Source organism: Mercenaria mercenaria, chromosome 7, assembly GCF_021730395.1.
Source record: "Mercenaria mercenaria strain notata chromosome 7, MADL_Memer_1, whole genome shotgun sequence".
NCBI lineage: Eukaryota > Metazoa > Mollusca > Bivalvia > Venerida > Veneridae > Mercenaria > Mercenaria mercenaria.
Window position 1 is genome coordinate 58,123,983 of NC_069367.1, and position 21,859 is coordinate 58,145,841.

Sequence of the window (21,859 nt, forward strand, 5' to 3'; positions counted from 1 at the left end):
AAAATGGGATTTTTCCCGATTCCTGGGGGAAGTATAGTTATTCAATACCCAAAACCGGGAAAGATACACGAAAACCCCCCGTAAATTTAGCCCATTGCCCTTACTAGTTGTTTTTTTAAAAATCTGAACGTATGTTCAATTCTGCTGTTTGGGTTTTTGAAAACTCAAGGGGTAATTACAAATTTCAAAGCGGTTTTTTGCAAGCAGCGCAACAACTGTTTTTTGTTTGACTGGAAAATTTTTTCGTGATGCTTTTTTTTAAAAAAGAGCATCTGTGTCATCTTTTTCGATTTGGAAAAAGCTTATGACACTACCGGGGAATATGGTTTTTATGAAAAGATCTTAAGACTTAGGTTTAAAGGTCGTCTTCCAAAATTTATATCACAATTTTTATCTGATCGCAATTTTAAAGTACGTGTTGGTTAACCCCGTTTGACTCATTTGAGCAAGAAAAAGGGGTTCCCCGGGTTTATTTTATTTTTACACTTTTTGCTCAAAATTTAACAGTATAGGAATGTTTGTTACCCGGGACGATTGTTCATTTTTGTTGTGATTTTTTGTATGTTAAAAGTTCAAAAAATATGGTAGATTGAACGCCAATTCGCAGGTTTGAAAACTTCAAACTTGGGGGCCCTGGAAAATGGTTTTTTAAATTTTCAATCAAAAATCAGGGTGTCCATTTTGTCAATTACGGAAACGTCATTGTGCCCCGAGTTTTTCTAAATGGTACAAAAAAACCCGTTGTTGACGAAGCAAAAATTTTTTGGTGTCATTTTTGATAAAAAAATTTCTTTTAACCACACTAAAAAAACCTGAAAGCCAAAATTTTTGAAATCGTTGAAAATTTTTTTAAGGGAATTTTTAAAACTGATTGGGGGCAGATCGCAAAAATTTTGTTAAAAATTATAGAGCTTTGATTGATCCAGCTGGATTACGGTTGGGGTTTTTGGTTCTCCAGGAAATCGTATTTACAAATGTTGGATACTATCCAAAACAAGGTCTTTGTATTTTCTTGGCGCATTTAGAACATCGCCCGTTGAAAACTTGTATGTTGAAGCAAACGAACCTCCCCTTTTCACGAGACGTGAAAAACTATCATTCAATATGCTCGAGGGGGAGCTGCCAACAAAACCAATCCGCCATAAAATCAAAATTTAAAACCCCCGTCCGGATTGTTTGACGAAAACCAAAACAAAAAAACCTTTTGGGTTTTTGCATCGCAATTCTAGAAGGAAAACTGTTTTGAATTTGTGATATAAAAGAAAAATTATTCTGAATACACCCCCATGGGTTTTAGTTCTCCAACAGTTTTTTTTTTTTGAGAAACCCCTTGAAAAAAGTTGAAACAAACCCGAAAAATTTAAGTCAAAATAATGAAATCAAGTCGACTTCAAAATATTTTCCATTTTAACAGCGGTTTTTTAAAGATGTTCAAAGGTTTTGGGTGTGCCGCCCTTAGCCATCTGCATCAATCCCCCAAAATTCGTTTGCCAAAAAAAAAGCTCAATTTTTTCGCCGAGGGAAAAAAAGCTATGATTTTGGCCCCTTTAATTTTTTTTTAGAATATAAAGAAGAAAAGTTTATCTCTTTTCCGATATTTCTGTATTTCAATCAAACACAAAGGTCTACAGAAAATCTCTAAATTTAAAAAAATTTTTTGTCAAAGGGTTTATGAACTTCTTTTAGAATCCATCATTTCTGTTGGATTTCCCGTCATGTTGGTTTTTTGGAATGAGGATGTGATACCGCAGCAAAGAAATCCTTTCTTAAATCAAAACTAAATTGAAATTACCTATATGATTTTAGGTCAAAAATCAACAAAAAACATTTTAACTAATGGGGAGTCTTCTTTCTTCGTTCAATAAAATTCGGAAAATTAAACCTACTTTAGGGGAATGGACAGGGAATAGATCTGTTCGCAGGGGGGGAAATTTTTTCTTTTCGTTGTCGAATGGTCTACTCGGGTTAACTCTTCGATCTTTTGAACAATGAAGATCAAACCCCAGTGTGACCATTCAAAAACCGTTTTATTAAACATATTTTAAAACTGTGTTGATTCGTTTACAGCGCAATTTACTTTAAAGTAGAACGTTTAAAAAAAGTTGTTTGAACAAGTTCCTGCCGCAAAATTTTGCAATTTTGAAACAAAAAAGGCATATATCATAAAAACTGAACTTTATTTGATTTTTTTTACTGTTTACATTTTTTTTTTTTGCAATTGTCTTTTTACGTTATATGTATATACCTTTTTACTTTAATAGTTTTATAGATGCTTTTCAATTAACGTAATTCTTTTTAAATTTTTTTTCTCGGCGTATATGACCTTTTTTTGTCGATTGCCGTAAAACCCAACTCATTCATTTATTATTTTATTACGAGTATAAATATTTTTTGGGTTTTTCTAAATTATATTTTGGTACTTCTAAATATGCAAATGTTGTTTTTTCGCTAACGGAGTGATTTCGTGGACGGTAGCTTGCATTCCATACCGTCCATGAACAGACCAATCAAACGAGCCCGGAAATTTTTATTTTCGTTTTTTTAACCCGGAATCTTTCAATACCAGTATCTATGGTGATTTAGTTGGTAAAATATGGAAAAGAAAAAAAACATTTATTTCAACCCATCTTTGTAAAGCCGTTTGCCTGGGAATTATCAAAAATGTTTAGAGGGATATCATTTTTAATCTTACAAAAACCTATGCCCTTTTTTTTATTGGCTTCAGTTAGGCAATTCGTTCCTATTTATTTACATTTCTACTTTTCTTAACGGACGGAGGAAGTGGATGTTTTTCTTGCAACTTGCCTAACTTACTCTGCTGCTGATACGTTGGTGTACTGATGCCTTCGATGGGCCCCAAATTTTTGTTTTTATGACAAAATCAGTTAAAAAACAAAATATTGTAAGGTTAAAAAAAGCAGCCCAAATCGGGACACTTCAGTTTATGAAGCTATTTTTTTCTTAAAATGTAAGCAAAATGCGGATTTTGCATTTTTAATCCGACCCTTTTGCAGGAGGGGTTCCCCCTTGATAGTCTCCCCACCCTGGTCTCCAAACTTTTAAAAAACTTACCCCTGGTATACATTGTTTACATGCATTTATATGAAAGTGTTACCCATCGATTTGGGCCAGTGCATCAACCCAAAAAATAGAAGCATACATTTTGTTGCCCAGAATTCAGACCCCAGAGCATTTAAATCGCTACACCCGCAGACATGCAGACTTGTATCAGTAGTATCAGATTAAGTTTAAGTCCCGGGCAGACCAGACAACAGAGCCACTGTCTCTTATTTGTACTAGATATTTTTGTTTTCTCGATTTCCCCGCAATCCGACTACATTAGGTAAGATGTTTAACTGGTTGAAAATTTTTTAAAGCAATTTTTATTAAAAAAGTATAGGGAACTTTATCATCAATGTTTGCTTTAAATTTCATCACGCAGGCGTGTTTGGTGTTTTTGGCATACTTATTATCTAGGTCCGTCATGCACTGTTTTTACGTTATTTTATTATATTATTAATTCCAAATGGTGTGTGTTGTGTTTGTGTGGTGTGGGGGGGGGGGGGGGGGTATGTCTCAAAAATGTACATAAAAAAAGCTCCGTCTGTTTAAATTAAAATTTTCGGGGGGCTGCCCGGTCCCCCCAATTTGTCCCTAAAAACCTCCCTTTGGCCGGCTATGTCCCTTTCGGCTCTTTTATTTATTAAAAGGGAATTTAACCATAGTATCTATATAAAATTAAAACAAATTATTTTAAACTTAAGTGAGTTGTTTTTTTTTCCCGATTGTTTTGAATCTGCCCCATCAAACAAATGTAATAGAAATAAAATATCTTAATGGACTTGGAAAATTTCAACTTTTCTCATTTTTAAAAAAAGCTATAAAGTAAAACTTTGAAAGGACCTGTGAGTGTGAGCCTTAGCCCCCCGCGCATATCAGAAGGAGATTTTAATTGAAAAACCATAATTATGTTTAACGTGACAATTAAATATTTGGTCCCCTGGAGTACAATACAGAGCAAAAAAATCCCGCCAAAAAAAATTGTAAATGTAAGACTTTTTTTCAATCCTTAAAGTAGAATGATCTAGTTAAAAATTTTTTAAATGCGCTTAAGTGCCAGCCCCGACGCACTCGTGATGCTGATTTCCCATTTTTTCAAATAGTTTTTAAAAATTTTTAAATTTGGGTCAAGAAGGCTCAACTGATTAATAGTTTTAAAACCCGCACTTTAGATTGTAGATGTCCATGCAGGGGAGAAAGATTTTTGTGACTAACTGTTCTACTATTTATTTGAATGTATGCTAAGTTTTTCAATACAAATGATACGGAATGGGCGTTAAATTGGAAAATTGCATATTGATGCTTTTTGTGACAAGTAATTAAAATTTTTATACGTTTATAAAAAATTACAAATTGGGCATAGAACAATACTCTAAATAAGTTAATCTAAAATAACTTCGTTTGGACATCTTGTGAACCTTGATATTTGCTCGAATTCACTTTTACTGAATTATAACTGAATGAATTTGAAAACAAATCAATATAAAGCACATCACTACTGTGCTCGTCTGGACCATTCGACAACTAAGCTTCACTTCACACATACTGATTCTACAAATAGCATTCTCAACTTCCTTCCTGCAATATTCTCTGAAAGAGAAACAAAAATATGATTTATGTTTTGATCTGTGTGGGAGAAAAAGTATAAGCATTCTTTAATAATAATTGTCTGACCAAAAAGGGAACTTTGATGCAAATCAACATTTTTTACTTACAAAACCATATATCTTAAGACGGGCAATGAAATGTCTCAGACTTATTTCGAGGTTCAGGTGTTGATTAAAACACATGAACCTCGACATTTAATAAACTATGAAGCAAACCGAAATTAATTGAACGCCTCTAAAGACATGGCCTGTATAATCAAGAATGTTACGTTGCAATACATCTGTCTCATTTAGGTTTTCTGGATCATTTAAACGCCGAAGAATTTTCATTCGTTTAACAGGATACGTGGCAACATACACAAACTGACGAGAAGCATGTAGAAGTTACAATAACGTCATTCTAAAAGCAGCCTCTCTGGTACTCATTTGCCTACGTTTAAAGTACATAAAGTCCAACTTTCAGAAGTTTAACATTTTAGGCATATTACAATTGTTATTATATAATTAGAACAGCGTGTATCAAAGAACTAAGAGCATTCGTCTACTTGTCGGCAGACCTGGGTCCAATTACAATTATAATTTAATTAATTATAATAATTACAGTTTTTCAATTAATTGAAAATAATTAATAATTGAGACAAAAATCAATTATTTTAATTGTAATTAATTAATTAAAATCCAAACAAATGCAAAATAGCAAACTGTAACACACATATGGCAGTTAAATATTGGCAAAAAATACAGGTTATTGTGCAGCAGCTGTTAACACCTGGGTGTAAAAATTTCACACTTACTGGTCAGACTTCAGTTTCTGAATATTTGACTGGAAGTACATGTAGCAAGTACTCCTTGAATGATCCACGGCAGATTCAGATGAACGAAGCACTTACAGTGTTCATAGCAGGAGATTTAATATCACTTTCTGTGGTTGAAAGTCAGAATTTCAAAAAATTACTTGAAAACCTAAACCCCAAGTACCAGGTCCCAAAGCAGTAAAACATTAACAATTAAATTTATACATGAAAAATGTTCAGAAAGGAAAGGAGAAATGACATTAAATAACATCATGATTCTATTTGTGAATATATTGCCAAATAATTAAAAAAAATTAATTATTTTCCTTAAAATAATTGTAATTAGTTAATTACTTCTGTAAAAAGCAAGTAATTATAACTGTAATTTAAATGAAACATTTAATTTTATATTTTCTATTTTAATTGTAATTAATTAATTACTTTTGAAAATAACTGAACCCAGGTCTGCTTGTCGGGCTTAGATTTACATAGATATGAACAAACACCGTGCGTTATTCCTTCAGCATTTTGTTTAATTTGATTACATAATATGGTTGTTCAGTAAATACGTAGACGCTACAACTTTATCCTCTTAATTTTTGATACCGTTATATAACCAGTAACATATCCGCTTGCTGCGCCCTCGTGAAATTATTACGCCCGACGTATAACCACCCATCGTGCATAAATAGCACTCTTTTGCTATAAATTATTTCTTAAATCAATAATTCTTTGTTATAGATTTTGCATTGATTTTAATATACTGCTTTGGCCAATACACGGAAATAAAGCTCGCATATTACACCATAGAAAGAAACAAAAAAACATGTAGGCAGTTTTTTTTTTCATAAATAATGCTGTTTTATAGATTCATATAGAATTATCATTCTTGTAAAGATATAAAACATTTCTGTAAAAAAAGCATTATGTTAGCTTTTGATATTACGGAACTGATGTTGTCATGTAACTGAAAATGAAAACATTTAAATTTTTCTTTTTTTTTTCTTTGGACCGGAAAAAGACGGCTAAACATTGAAATCCGAGGATTATTTTATAAACGAACTTTCCCACAGTATCATAGTTTTCCTCGAGAAAAACGAGACTTGTGTGGTGTTACATATATTCCCATTTTGTTTGAATGTCATTGTCCATATAACAGTAATTTTGTTTAACTCTACATGTCTAAAGAGTTTGCTCTTTAAAACATGTCGATGGAATAAGCAATAAGGTATAAGAAACGAGGAATTTAACAAACTTAAAAAAAACGTATATGTTAGTAAAACAGGCAGGCACTTGTTTTATTAACTGGCCTTGATCCTTACTGTAAACTGCAATGTTTTCCATAGAAATCAAGGAAAGAAAGAATCTATTTAATTATGAATCAAGTTTCTCTTTTTTCTTATCAGCACTGGTGAATGTGCATCATTAACAATTAGTTCTTATTCATCCCTTCTACTTATTTATAGTGTCTAAGTTATTAATAAACTTTAATAATGCGGCAGTTGACCTCAATGCAATCGACACTGTTTATTTTCCAATACAGGTAACTACAGTTCGATTACTAGGTCATACATGTTTACACGTTTTCAAACCAAAATTTCTCTAATTATAGTGCATTTTATTTGACCTTTCGGGGCGTGGTTTCGCGACGGTCCACTACATTATTGTGCAGGGTATGTAGTATATTTAACCAATGTAGCGTTGAGTACCGAAGATTACGGAATGAAACAGTTATATTGAGATTACCATTATTTGCATAAGTCAGAGATTATTTTCCTAGGACGACAATCAAGCCTCTATATACCCAAATAAAACATCCGAATAATTATGAGCTTATATGAGTGATAGTCACGCTTTATTTAGCATAGTGAATTGTCCACCTTTATATCTATATCTATATATCTATATACATCATGCATATTTATAAAAAGAATACACTACGGATATCGTTTTGAATCAAATTTTCCAAATGCATAGATGGGACGTTTTTTCTTCCGAAACGAACAACATTCTGCACAGGATCATTGTTCATTGAACTGAAGAAAGATTTGTATAAAGCTCCTTCAAAAAGTTTTCCATCTAATTATATCTCTAATTCTGACCAATGCAAGTCAACAACAGAAAGACTTGAAAGAAGTGTAGGACCTCATCTATTATAAAAATCCGAATGCTGTCAATTTTTCACAGCTAATGAACAATACCGACAAAGTAGTATTAACCTTTAGCATTCTGGCGGCAAGTGATTCTGCCTTTAAGACCAAGATGAGCCTGCACGGTCTACACTCAGTAAATTGTCAGTGAACACCCCTTCAAATAGTAAATGATACTGCCCAAATTAAATGATAGACCAGTCCATTCTAGATATTTAGCTGGGTTAGGGTTAATAAAACTTGGGAGAAAAACATATTATCACAAGACTCCTTGGTGGTTTATAGTAACACAGTTGTGCTTAGTGAAAATATGTTTTTCTCCCAAGTACTGCTGACTTACAAACACTTTCCCCTCACCGATGGTGGTTCTATCCATATTTTTGACGTAGAAATATACGGAATTTTGGTTGTTCTACCTAGGTATCCGCCTGTGATAAAGAATGCCTGGAGGGGCATATGGGGTCTTCCTCTACCATTAAAAGCTATATGACAAGTCATTGTGAGGTTAACGTAAAAGAACACAAAATGTATCTTACATTTCTGCTCAAAACTACAATTATAACATAAAAACATTCGAATTGTTAATAATAGTACGTACAAAGACCGTGCAAATATTATTGTGTTCAATGCACATGTAAACAGAATTTGATTTTTTTCCGCAGACGGACTTCTCACGTGCAATGATCTGGAAGGCCTTTTTCCAGAGTTATGCCAAAAGGACTATGGCGCTTCACACATTCCGTTCTTCTGAGACTCTTTGGTAGCATAACTCGAGGAAAGAACGATGTGGGCGTATATCAAGTGAATCTTAGTAAAAAGCCCCAGGTTTGTTTTTAGTCTTGTGTTTAAAACGTTAAATATATATTTTATAGTAGCCTCTAGCGTTTTTTATGCCTCAAGAACGTTTTACAAATTGACGCGTAGTGGTCCAGAATGATTAAAGTCTAGTCCGAAGTAACGGATAGTACAATTTAATTGTGCATAGATCTACTTGTATTTTATGAAATTCGTAATTTCAGTGAATATCGCATTTCAGACGAAAACTATCAAAACTTGAGGAGTCTTTCACTACTAAAATTTTGCATATGTTATTTATTGCTATGAAGCAACTGTTTCCTAATGACAAATGTATGGGGTACGCAGAGAAAACTGGTTTTATATAAATTGGATGATCAGTAACATTACATCTTTATGGAAAGCACATCGCGTCAAAAAAGGGAAAAGGTAGTCTTGCGCAACCTTTTCAACTAAAATAATTTGGGAATACAAAATAGTATCATTAAGGTATAGGTCCATGTTTCGGAGAAAAAAGTTCGAACGTCATCAAATCATAGAAAGAAAGCATTGTTTTACATGAAAATTTAACTGCGTATAAAACATTTATATAATTCTACAAAACCATTGTCAATTTACTGATATATGTATTGAATTCCAGAAAGGGACTGCATGAAGGGCCACACTTCTGGACAGTTCAGCGCCTTTAAAAACTCACCATTTTTTAAAAGCTGTTACACGTCTTCGTTTTGACGCATTTGCAATATCGTGCGAGTGTTTAAACTTTACATAACTAGGTAAAAGATCGTTTTTGACAATTGTTTACATTTATTTCTTTACAAGTGGCATTCTTATTTAAAGGGGGACAACTTAGTAAGAACATTTTAAGTATCCAACTCTGTGGGACAGAACAGTAAAACATGTATTGGACAGATAAGTTGTGTGTCAAGATGCTGTTCATTCGTTAAAAAAATCTGTTGTTTTGTGATATACTGCTAAACCTTAAATGGCAAGTCATTTGTCATTTAAATCGTTTTGATCAAAATAAATTATCTTGGGTTTTGCTTGGGATATTCTATTAATTCCAAAGTGCACTTCATTTAATACAGACATAACTGCTGCAAAATAAAAATATCGGATGCAATTAGGAATAATAAATCGAGAAACTGTTGTTTTTTTTTGTAATTTTACGATTACGGTATTTACTATAATACAGGAAACATTTTTTTTTACTGTTGCACGTAATGACATAAAATGATACCAGAAGAAAACGTGTTCAGTTCGAAATGTTAGCGAGTCGCTCTAACTTTAAAAGTAAGTAAAGCGTTTGTTTACTATAGTGTCATCCCTACTGAAGGGGCCAGCCAAGTTGGCTTATGAGACACCTACATATATTGAACAGCATTACTTCCCGATTCCTATTTCTTAATGCAAGGCACCAGACAGGTAGACAATCGGTAACCATTATTTAACAAGCTGGCGGCTCACCAGCCGGTCTCTCTTCGGTAACAAGACCTGCCTCTGACAGGGCTCGAACCTTCGACCTCCCGATTGCGGGGCAGGTATCCATTACTATCATTATTTTGTAGGGTGTTCAGTCACATGACGTTAAGCGTGCGACATAAACACTGCGTATCGATTAAGAAATTATGACGCGTGTCGATCGTATTTTCTGGTGACACCCTTGCTATTTAGAGCGGTTTGCGCTGGAATTCCTTGATCTGTTGGATAAAAATGACCAATGAAATTAAAGATAAGACTTTGCTCTACATCTTGAAGATCGGCCGGGAATTCTACGTAAGACGGCGCCAGAGTTGTGAAAATGTAAACAATTCAGATCAAGATAGAAAACATGATAACAGAGATTTTATTTTTTTGGCCAGGTAGAGTTTGAAAGGTGAATGTTTCCTCTAAAAATGGTGACAGTAAAAAATGGCGGCCATCTTTTATCGATTACGCTTGTTCGTTTATTTTGTTACTAATAATAAATTCAGTACTTGACATGTTTTAATTCCTTTTATTTAGGTGAATTAACCGTGTAAATGATTTCCCCAAGTAACATGTACGCTTCGTTTGTTTTTCAAAAATAAACAGCCGAACTCGGACAAATTTCGGATAGTGAATTTTCGACCAGGATACTTTACCCGTGTTTATTGTTCATGCCAACCGTGGTATTTGTTCTGTGATGTTACAAATTTGTTTTGTCAATCATATTTCATGGTGACTCCAACACATTTGTGTCTTGCTGTGTCTAAAATGCGGCAAATCTTTGCGTAAAAGTGTAAAACCTGTCTTTGTCTTTGACTGAATTATGTGTTGTATGTTTCAATCAAACCGAGTCTGCTATTATTCTTATTGGTTGCATTCTTTGCTTCCAATGGATCTTTTTACAGATTTTATTAACTATCACAACAGCAATCTTTAAGTGCCGTGTGGCGGCTGTATAAGGTCTCCCCGTACTTGGAGTCAGTGTTGTTAAATTTTCTGGTCCTTTGGGATCATGGAATCCATTCAACATATGTGTAACTGAGTTCCGCTTAAGCCGGTGCTAGGGGACGTGAGAGGTGTTGCACATTTCATTACCTCTCATGAACAGGCTCAATCAAACCGAGTCTGCTATTATTCTTATTGGTTGCATTCTTTGCTTCCAAGGGATCTTTTTTACAGATTTTATTATACATCATGATAAAATGAAGCAAAAATTAAATGTCATTAGTTAGAACATTTGGAGTTCAATCTGATTTATTCGTAATGCATAAATTTCAAAAGAAAATGTATGTGATTGGCTATAAATGACTCATGTCGACATGTACGGCATGAGAATTTATGTTCAGCGCCGAGTTTGTTTCAATTTGAAGTTGTTTAAGAATCGGTTATTTTTCGAAATGTTTTGTTATCGAAGAAAAGTGAAATCAGACAGGTAAGCGTTTCTTGCTTTCCTAAACCAGGCAAAGAACTCAGTTGTGTATCAAGTACCTTATTATATTTTTTTAGTAAATGATAAATGTAAATTCATTAGGACCAACTCATTAAGCATAGATATTGTATTCAAATGTCTTTCATCATGAAAATTGATTTTACAAGTACTCCAAACACATTGTTTCTTTCCTGGTTTATATGTCGTGTTATAAACTTTTAAAGTTCATCATTTATTAATAGTAAGATTGGTGAGATGATTATTAATTTGATTTTAATTAGCTTTCATTTTCATATAAAGTAATTATTGATTTTTAATTATAAATAAATTATAATTCAGTTTCAATAAAATAATAACACTTAAACTATACGGGTTTGCTGATGTGCTGGTCATTTCGAACAACAAAAGTTTGCTACAGTGGAAATACCATGGTGGAGGAGCCGGTTATAGTGGTGGTTTGCTTTGTGGAACACTGTGTTTTATCCAGGTGTTTCCTTCGTAAACTGCCATTAAAAGCCGATAATGCTGCAACTGCCAATCAACTGCTGAGTATAATGAAATACCGATATTGTATTCAAATGTCTTTCATCATGAAAATTGATTTTACAAGTACTCCAAACACATTGTTTCTTTCCTGGTTTATATGTCGTGTTATAAACTTTTAAAGTTCATCATTTATTAATAGTAAGATTGGTGAGATGATTATTAATTTGATTTTAATTAGCTTTCATTTTCATATAAAGTAATTATTGATTTTTAATTATAAATAAATTATAATTCAGTTTCAATAAAATAATAACACTTAAACTATACGGGTTTGCTGATGTGCTGGTCATTTCGAACAACAAAAGTTTGCTACAGTGGAAATACCATGGTGGAGGAGCCGGTTATAGTGGTGGTTTGCTTTGTGGAACACTGTGTTTTATCCAGGTGTTTCCTTCGTAAACTGCCATTAAAAGCCGATAATGCTGCAACTGCCAATCAACTGCTGAGTATAATGAAATACCGATTTTTAAAACACCAATTATTATTAATTGATTTAGGGTTGAACGTTACGTAATATAACACATTTTGACTTTATTCTATGCCTGTTTTTTAATATGCTACACACTCTCCTTTTATTTTCAATATTCATCATGGCGACGTCTGACTCGTGTCTTCAGCCAGAGACGGCTCATTTTACAGTTCAAAAATTTAGAGAGCAATCAACCACTGTTGCGAAACTGTCTGAAAAATTAATAGAAGCTCAAACAAAACTGTCAAAACACAATACAAGAAATATAAATAAAACATTGAAGAGAAGGGATGAATCTACAGAGTCACTAAAAATTAAAATGAAAGAAATTGAAACTGAAAATAACCGACTTAAAGTTGAATTAACTGATCAAAATGAAGCCCTTCAGGTTGAAGCTGAATAGGTATCTTCCGTTAAATTACAAAACAGGCAACTGCAAAAGAATATATCAAGTCTGCGACTGCAAATTCAATCACTGAAACATAAGACATCAGAAATCAAATCAAATCATGATGAAAGAATTATGCAGTATGAATTTGATATTCAAAACAAACTAAAGAAATCAATCAGTTGAAAGTGTTGTTTAGGTGTTAGAGACATTTTGTGAGGAGAAATACACAAATGAGGTTCGGGAGTGTTGCAAGTCGTTACTTGCTAAGTGCAATGTACGTTTAAACAAGCTGCCAAATATTATTAAAACTTTATTGTTAGCTTTCACAGGTAAAGTTCCAGTAAAGCACTTCTGAGTTGGATGATAGCAGAGGCAAAGGTTGTGGCCTCACGACAAGTTGCTGAAGCAATGTTAGCAGACTTTGATCCGTTGTCGAAAATAGGCAATGTTTTGCACCAAGATGCAACCATCAAATTTCACTAGCACTTTGAAGGTGCGCAAGTAACTTAAAAAGTGGTAAGACAATGTCTATTGGTCTTAAAGAAGTTTCTGGAGGTGACGGTCAAACATATACTGACGCATTTCGAGATATGATTAATGATCTGGCACAGTCCCTTGGCAAAGGAAAGGAAGAAAATAAAGCAAAATTAATCTGTTCCATTAAAAGTTTCATGAGCGACCAATGTGCTACCAATAATGTATTTAATCAAAACATTGAAACAATTAGAAATACACGCATACCTGCATTCATTGAAAATGATGAAAGCATGTCCGATCAAAAGAAAAGCTCAATATCTGAAATGGGACATTTTTCATGCAGGCTGCATCTGTTAGCGAACTTTGGCACTGAGGCAAACAAGGCACTTGCTAGTTTTGAACAGATTGTTTGTGATGGCAAAAATCCCCCTTAATTTAATTCTACTCTACTGAAAGTGGTTCTATAAGACTTGCACGCACAGCAGCCAAAGCTTTCTCTCAAAGAGGTTCAGACAAAGCTGGGGTGCAAGGTTATTTCAATACATTTCTAAAAGGCAAAGAAGAAGAAAACAACCTTGTTACTTTTCATGGTCACCGAATAAATGTTGTATTACATGACTGTGCAGCTGTGTTTTATCACGCAATCACATCAAAACATTCATAGACGACTGGCCAGACCCGAATGGACTATTAAAGTCAGTTGCATTTGATGTTAATAGTAGGGTGACTTTCTGGCTTTAAAAAATATGAACCTGGACCCCCCTGTACAACAATATAAGTTATATACCAAAATGTTCGTAGAAGTCTGAAGTTTATGTAACTACCGGCATAAATCGGCATAAATGGTGGCGTTCTGAGAAATCCAAGATGGCGTCCAAGATGGCCGCCAAAAATAAAAAATATCATTTTTTTCAGCTTTGTGGACCCAAGTGTTGCACTTAATGATTTGAATTATGTTTTATGTCTTTATATGCACGGATACACATTGGAATTACATTATTTAGTTGTTTTTTATATATATTTCTGTAAATTTTGCAAAAAAGAAGAAAATTGTTCCCTCTGAATTGGTTAAATTTAGGGTATTGGGTGCTATTTTTAACAGCAGGTAAAAGGATATGACAAAATGTACATGTATTTATGCTCAGATATGAAATGTAACATTCAGATAATAAAAATATATACACAGAGTTAGAAAAAAAATAGATTTTTTTAATTCATAAGCTTTTATAAGTGGGTGGGGTAATTTGACATGAATTTTAGAAATAAATGTAAATGGTTAATATGACTAGAAACTGACATTTCCTATCAACTCCAAGCACTGCTTGTATATATAATGTTAAAACATGTTATATTTGAGCAAGAAGAATGTGTAAACTGATATGTAGAATCCAAGGTGGCTTTCAAAATGGCCACCTATTTCACTGAAAATAGCCAGACTTATTATGTATGATCTTTTCTGACTTAAGTCAACTTTTCTTAAACTACACATTTTTTTATTGTAATAAACACAGTCAGCGTTTAATTAGAGCTTACATCTGTTTTACTTCAAATATTTACCTACCAGTATTTATGGAACAAACTAGGCTGTGCCTTGTTTGATTAAGAGTAACTCATTTGGTTGTCGTCTATAAAATAACACGAAGAATAGCTGATCATTGGGAATGGAAGAAACTGGTATGTAAGATTGATCTTATATGTCCATATCTGTTTCATTTACTATCATTTTAACACTTATTTTGTTGCTGCAACAAATTTTGTTGGTTACCAATAGTATTTTGGGGTAGGACCAAATTGTTGAGGTACAAATAGCCATATCACTGGTTAATGTTTGGAAGCGGGAACATTCAAATGAATAAATATAAACAATGTAGAAATACATAAAATTACATACTAATAAAGTCTAAAAAGGGTAAATCTAGAAGAAAATATTTTATAATTATTGTTCCTGATAAATTTTATAATGATACACAATGTCAATGTAATAAAATATTGAAACCCAGAATGCAAATAGTGCATGACCATGTCAAATTTATAAATTTAATAAACAAGAATCAATTAAATCATGGGGTTAAAACGAGTCGAGTAGACAAGTCCAAAAAACTTCCATGAACTATTTGTACAACTGAATAATGTTCAGGACAATGATTTTGTTAATTCAAAGGCTGTCAGTATAAATGGAGAGGAAATGTATTTAAGACTGTTGGCCATCAGTGCCCCCAAGAAAGTACCACTTATACGAGTCCTTTCATTTGAAAATGCTCCTGTACCACTTAGTTTGTTTTCTGATGATGGAGACATGATGTCAACGAAGAAGTCTGATTTTGGTGAGAAGCTAGAGAAACTTGCTGGTTCTGATTTCATTATCTCAAGTGTTTCTGAGCCTGACTGTATTGTTTTTGATGCTATGGCTATTGTTCAAATGCTACAACCTTCTAAAGATCAAAAACAGACATACATTCAGATGGCCTCTGGGTTTTGGAGCTATATCTTTAAAAGCAGTTTGCATTGTAAACAGATGCATGTTGTCTTTGACCGATATTTGACAGATAGCTTGAAGTCCAAGACACGCAGGAAACGTGGTAACACTAGTACCACTGCGCCAGTTGCTATGTTGATGAATATGTTGATTTCTGACTGGAAGAAAGTCTTGACTAGGAGCAAAAGCAAGAATGAGTTAATAAAGCTGTATACAAGATATTTGACAGAAAATTGTCATAATCTGTTTGAGACAGATAAAGTTATTTTTGTTTCAGGTGGTATGGATAAAAAAATCCTACGAGTCTGTTTTAGTGCTGTTTCTTTTGTTTATCAAATGGAATCAAGTCAGGAAGAAGCTGATGGTAGGATGATATTACACTTGGCATATACATCCAGTCTTGGCACCAGGAAAGCCGTTGTTAAGAGGTGTTGCACATTTCATTATCTCTCATGAACAGTCTCAATTAAACCGAGTCTGCTATTATTATTCTTGGTTGCATTCTTTGCTTTCAAAGGATCTTTTTACAGATTTTATTAGTCCAGAAACAGACGTTTTGGTTCTGTTAACTCTTCACACCAGTAGTCTTGGTATTGACACAATCTTTCTCAAAACTGGTCGAAGATCTACACATACTGACCTTACCAGATATATACCAATCCATGTAGTGGTTGCGAAGTTGTCGCCAGCCCAACAGGATATCTTGTTACCTGTATACTGTGTTATAGGATGTGACACTTGTTCCTCAATGTATGGTGTGGGTAAAACGAAGGCATTCTAGGTTCTGCTAAAATATGCAGAACAACTTCTTTATCTCTCCAGTCTTGGTAGTGCACCATGTTTGTCTTTCAAGTCTAAGTCTGCTGCCACTGCTTTTGTGGGGTACCTTTATGGGTCTTCAAATTGTCTTTTTTTAATTCCTTGCGTTCAAGTATCGTTCTCGAAAAGAAGCGGGTAAAACCAAGAAAGCTACCACCAACTGACGACAGCTTTATGTTGCATTTACTCCGCTGTACGTATCAGATACTAATTTAGAGAAATGCAGCAAATAAAGATTTTAGTTTGCTAATCCAAGCCGATTTTGGTTTCATGGTTCATCCAGATACTGGTCTATAGAGTCCACACATCATGTCTCAGCCTGCAGCAGCACCCGAACTCCAAAGTGACCTAGTGTGTCTCTGTAAAGACTTTTGCTCTGGTAACTGCATTTGCACAAGAAATGAGCAGCCATGTACACATGCCTGTGAATGTAAAGGCTGCATTGACAACACAGATAAATGCCAAAACGTGTTTACAATATTAGCTTTTGATGCAACTAATGACTATTAGACTTATAAAATAAAACTGTCCCTTGCAGTCTTATCCTACTGTTTACAGTTAAAGCAAACTTTAAGTTTGCCATTTATCTAACTTTGTGTTATTCAGTTACACTACATTACATGTAGTCAGTAATACATTTCTACAGAACTGAAGTATATCCAAACTTCGATGAATTCATTTTGTTTTAAGCAAATATAGATTTGTCGCGATTGTTTTGGATTAAAGAAAGGTTACATAAATTTTATAACCTTAGAAATATCACAAGGGGCGTGTATCAATAAATCGATACACCAGTACGGTACTGTAAAGTTACAAGAGGGTCATGATGGCCCTATATCGTTCACCAGAGTTAATATGGCCTACTGACCTAGTTTTGAACCCAAAAGACCCAGTTTCGGACTTAATCTAAAGATCATCAAGACAAACATTCTGACTAAGTTTCATATAGATTGAGGCAAAACTGTTGCCTTTAGAGTGTTCACAAACTTTTCCTTTGATTTGACCATGTGACCTAGTTTTTGACCCCAAATGACCCAAATTAAAACTAGACCTAGAAATCATCAAGACAAACATTCTGACCAAGTTTCATAAAGATTGAGTTACAACTGTGGTCTATAGAGTGTTCACAAACTTTTCCTTTAATCTAGCCTACTGACCTAGTTTTTGACCCCACACAACCCAGAATCGAACTTGACCTAGAAATTGTTAAGAGAAACATTCTGATCAAGTTTCACAAGCTGGGTCTGACTCAATATGACCAAGATTTGAACGTGACCTAGAAATCATCAAGACCAAGTTTCATAAAGATTGGGTCACAACTTTGGCCTCTAGAGTGTTCTAGCTTTTCCTTTGATCTGGCCTAGTGACCTAGTTTTTAACCCCACATAACCCAGTTTCAAACTTGACCTAAAAATTATCAAGACAAACATTCTGACCAAGTTTCATAAAGATTGAATCAAAATTGTGGCCTCTAAAGTGTTCACAAGCTTTTCCTTTGATTTGACCAGGTGACCTAGTTTTGACCCCACATAATCCTGATTCGAATCTGACCGAGACAAACATTCTGACTAAGTTTCAAAAAGATTAAATCGCAACTTAGGCCTCCAGGGTGTTCCCAAGCTTTTCCTTTGATCTTGCCTACTGACCTAGTTTTTGACCCAACATGACCCAAATTCGAACTTGGCCTAGAAATTATCAAGACAAACATTCTGATCAAGTTTCATAAATATTGGGTCACAACTGTGGCCTCTAGTGTCCACAAGCTTTTCCTTTGATCTGGCCTACTGACCTAGTTTAGACCCCACATGACCCAGTTTCGAACTTGACTTAGAAATCATCAAGCCTACATTATATTCTGACCAAGTTTCATAAAGACTGGGTCACAAATGTGGCCTCTAGAGTGTTCACAAGGCAAACGTTGTCGGACGACGCAAGACGGACGCCGGACAATGACCGCTCACGATAGAGTACTTTGAGCACTTTGTGTTCTGGTGAGCTAAAAAACGCATGTCAGAGTACCCCATTCGTTTATAAAAGCTTTTAAAAGTATATTTAATATCTGTTTTCTATCCAAAATGAATAAATATGAATAAATTCTGTTTAATACAATATGTTTTGTTACTTTTATGTCATTTAGTCCAATTGCCACTCATATGAATGAAATTTAGCCTTATATTGGACCATTTTCAGTGTAAGTGGCAGCCATTTTGGAAGCCATCTTTGATTTTCGCTTTTAGATAGTACATTCTTTTAGCCTAAATATAGCATGATTGCAATATACTATGCACACAGAGCAATCAAAGCTAAAGGTAAAGTTTAATAAATAGTTAAAAAATATAAAATGTAACGATGTACGCATTTATATCTAAAACGCATGCAAAATTACCCCACCCACTTATGAAAGCTTATGGATTCAAGTATTTAACCTCTTTTCTTATGTCATGTAACTATTTTTATTACCTGAAGGTTACAGTTGATTTCCATGCACAAATCTATTCAAATTTCGTAAACAGACCTTTGTTCTGCTGTTAAAAACGCCACCCCATACCCTAAATTTAACCATTTTGTGGGAACATTTTGTCTATTTTTTGGCAATATTAATGGAAAATTCACGAAATTTACCAATAAATGGTCATATCAATGTGTATTCTTGTATATTTAAGACATAAAAATTAATTAAAATCATTATGTGCAATATAGGGGTCCACAAAATTGCAAAAAAAATATTTTGAATTTTTGGCGGCCATCTTGGACGCCATCTTGGATTTCTCAGAATGCCACCACTTATGCCAATTTATGCCGGTAGTTTCTGAAACTTCAGTCTATTACGAACATTTTGGTATATAACTTATCTTGTTGCACAGTGGGGTCCGGGTAACTTTAAAAATAGAGCCCTTTTGACTCGATTGTCACCCTACTATAAGGAACCAGATTTTCTTGCTGGCTGCCGCGCAATGGGAATACTTGTCAAACTGGTAACTGGGCCATGGTGGCGTATCTTAGAACAAGACGGCTCCATCTTGTCTTTGAATGGTGACTTAAACCAAATGAGAGTAACTCTTTCTAACTGGGCTCAGGATGGAAATTTGCCATTGTCTGGTAAAGTGATGTTCAACACAGCTCATGTTGATGTAAAAAAAGATAAACTGTATGACTGTTTGTTTGCTAGTGACAACCCAGGATTTGATGCTCTTACTGTTTTGGCTCTTGAACTATTGTCGGCACAGCTGCTCATTCTCTTGGAGCATCAAGCAGAAACACAGCTTCCGGAGGGCGAGTATTGGGATCCTAAACCAGATACTGAGAAATTTGCATCAAATTTGCAGATATGGCAGTACTAGATAACCTCCTAAGGGTAAAACCAGACTCTTCAGAACTGACATTGGAAGCAATTATTGTTTGCACCAAAAACAAGCCATTTTCCTGGTTAAGATCTCTAGATGAAATGCCAAGAAATAAAATATTAAATGAGGCACGGGAATTAGCCCGCAGTGTGAGAAAAACTTTTCAAGAAAGAAAACTAAAGCTTGAAGAAAATATGAAAAAGAAGCTGGCAGAAAAACGAAGTAATGTCCGACAGAAAAAGAAAAAGACCATAACATAAAGGTATCTCTTAGTAGGGACATTGCACAGTACGGCGGACCATGGGGTTTGAAAGAACTAAACAATGCTGAACAAAACACGCCAACGGATCAATTTAGAAAGGCTCTATTGACGCAAATTAAATTTCATAAACTTGTCTTACATTCCAAAGGCAGAAAAGAACTTTTTCAAGAGTCTGTTAAAAAATCTAAGTACCCAGAAAAACAACTGGCACAAAATCTGAAAGAAATAATTGAACTGAATGATAATGAAACGGAAGAAACAAACACAAGTCTACAGTATAAAGACATTGAACTATCGCGACAACAATTAAATGTAAAGAAAAAAGAACTAACTGAGCTTTTGTTTAAAGCCAGAGAAAAAAGAAGGATCGAACAACAGAAGAAGTGTCTGCCTGACTACTTACTGGATCCAGATAAATTAATTGGAAAAAATTAAACATAAATGTATTGAAATGGCGAGGAAAGTTGGTTTGATGCTGTTGTACGTGGAATAAAAGAAAAAAAAAAGAAAATTCACAAAAAACAATACAATGTCGTTTATGAAGAAGACCCTGATAATGTGTGGTATTTTCCACTTTTAACAGACTTGAAGAATGGTGACCTTATCATTATGTGACATGTCTGTATTTCAAACAGAAATGAAAGTGTTTTCATTCAGGTCTTCCCACAGCATGGCTTAAATTAAGGAGTTCATTTATTTTTACCCCCACTTGCGTTAAAGTTTGGCCTGAAAACCTAAACTTAGATATAAATATCAAAATATATATGCTCAAGTATAACTTGATTTATTGTATGACTTACTATATTCATGCACTGTGATTGGTCTACTGTTAGTCACATGACCCTGTATATCAAGGGATATTCACTTATCGCATGACTTAGGGTCTCGCGTTAGGTGAATATCTCGCAACGTTGCTTTTGATAGGACGTTGGCTTTGTGTGTTTATGATGACGTTAGACATACTTGCGTACTCGTCAACGCTATTTTTGCACTATTTTAACGTTTCATCCCTTATTGACGCATAAAACTGCATTGTAGCAATGTTCACTTTGGTCATACAATAAAACAAATACTGACTGATGATTTCAGTGAATATCCAAATCTATGGACCTGATGTATGTGATATTCACCTCGGCGTCGGTGAATATCACATACATCAGGTCCATAGATTTGGATATTCACCAAAATCATCAGTCAATATTTGCAAAGTATAATTCAACATAGAATATGATAAAGCATATTTGAGCCACGTCATGGGAAAACCAGCTTTATGGGAATTGTAACCAGAATGGACCCAGATCAGCCTGCACATTTGTGAAGTCTCATCATACTGTTCGCCATTCAGTCAGTATAGGTATCATGAAACGTTCAGCGAACAGTATGGATCCTGATCAGACTGCAGGGATGTGCAGGCTGATCTGGATCCATACTGGTCGCAATCGCAATAAGGCTGGTTTTCGCATGACGCGGCTCATTTCTGAAAATATTATTGTAAAAAAATTACTAATCTTGTCTGCAGTAAAAGCCCGATTATTTGGCAAAGCGTAACTTTGGCGGCCATCTTGGTGGCCATTTTGTTTTACAAGCAACATTTTTAAGGGAGTAGTCATAATTGTATGAGGAGCATTTTAACCTTTCATAAATTGTATAGGTTTATACTATTTTATTGCAAAAGAAATCGTCTGCAGTAAATGTCTATTTATTTGGGATAATTGTAATTTTGGCGGCCATCTTGGCGGCCATTTTGTTTTACAGAAATATTTTTATGAAATT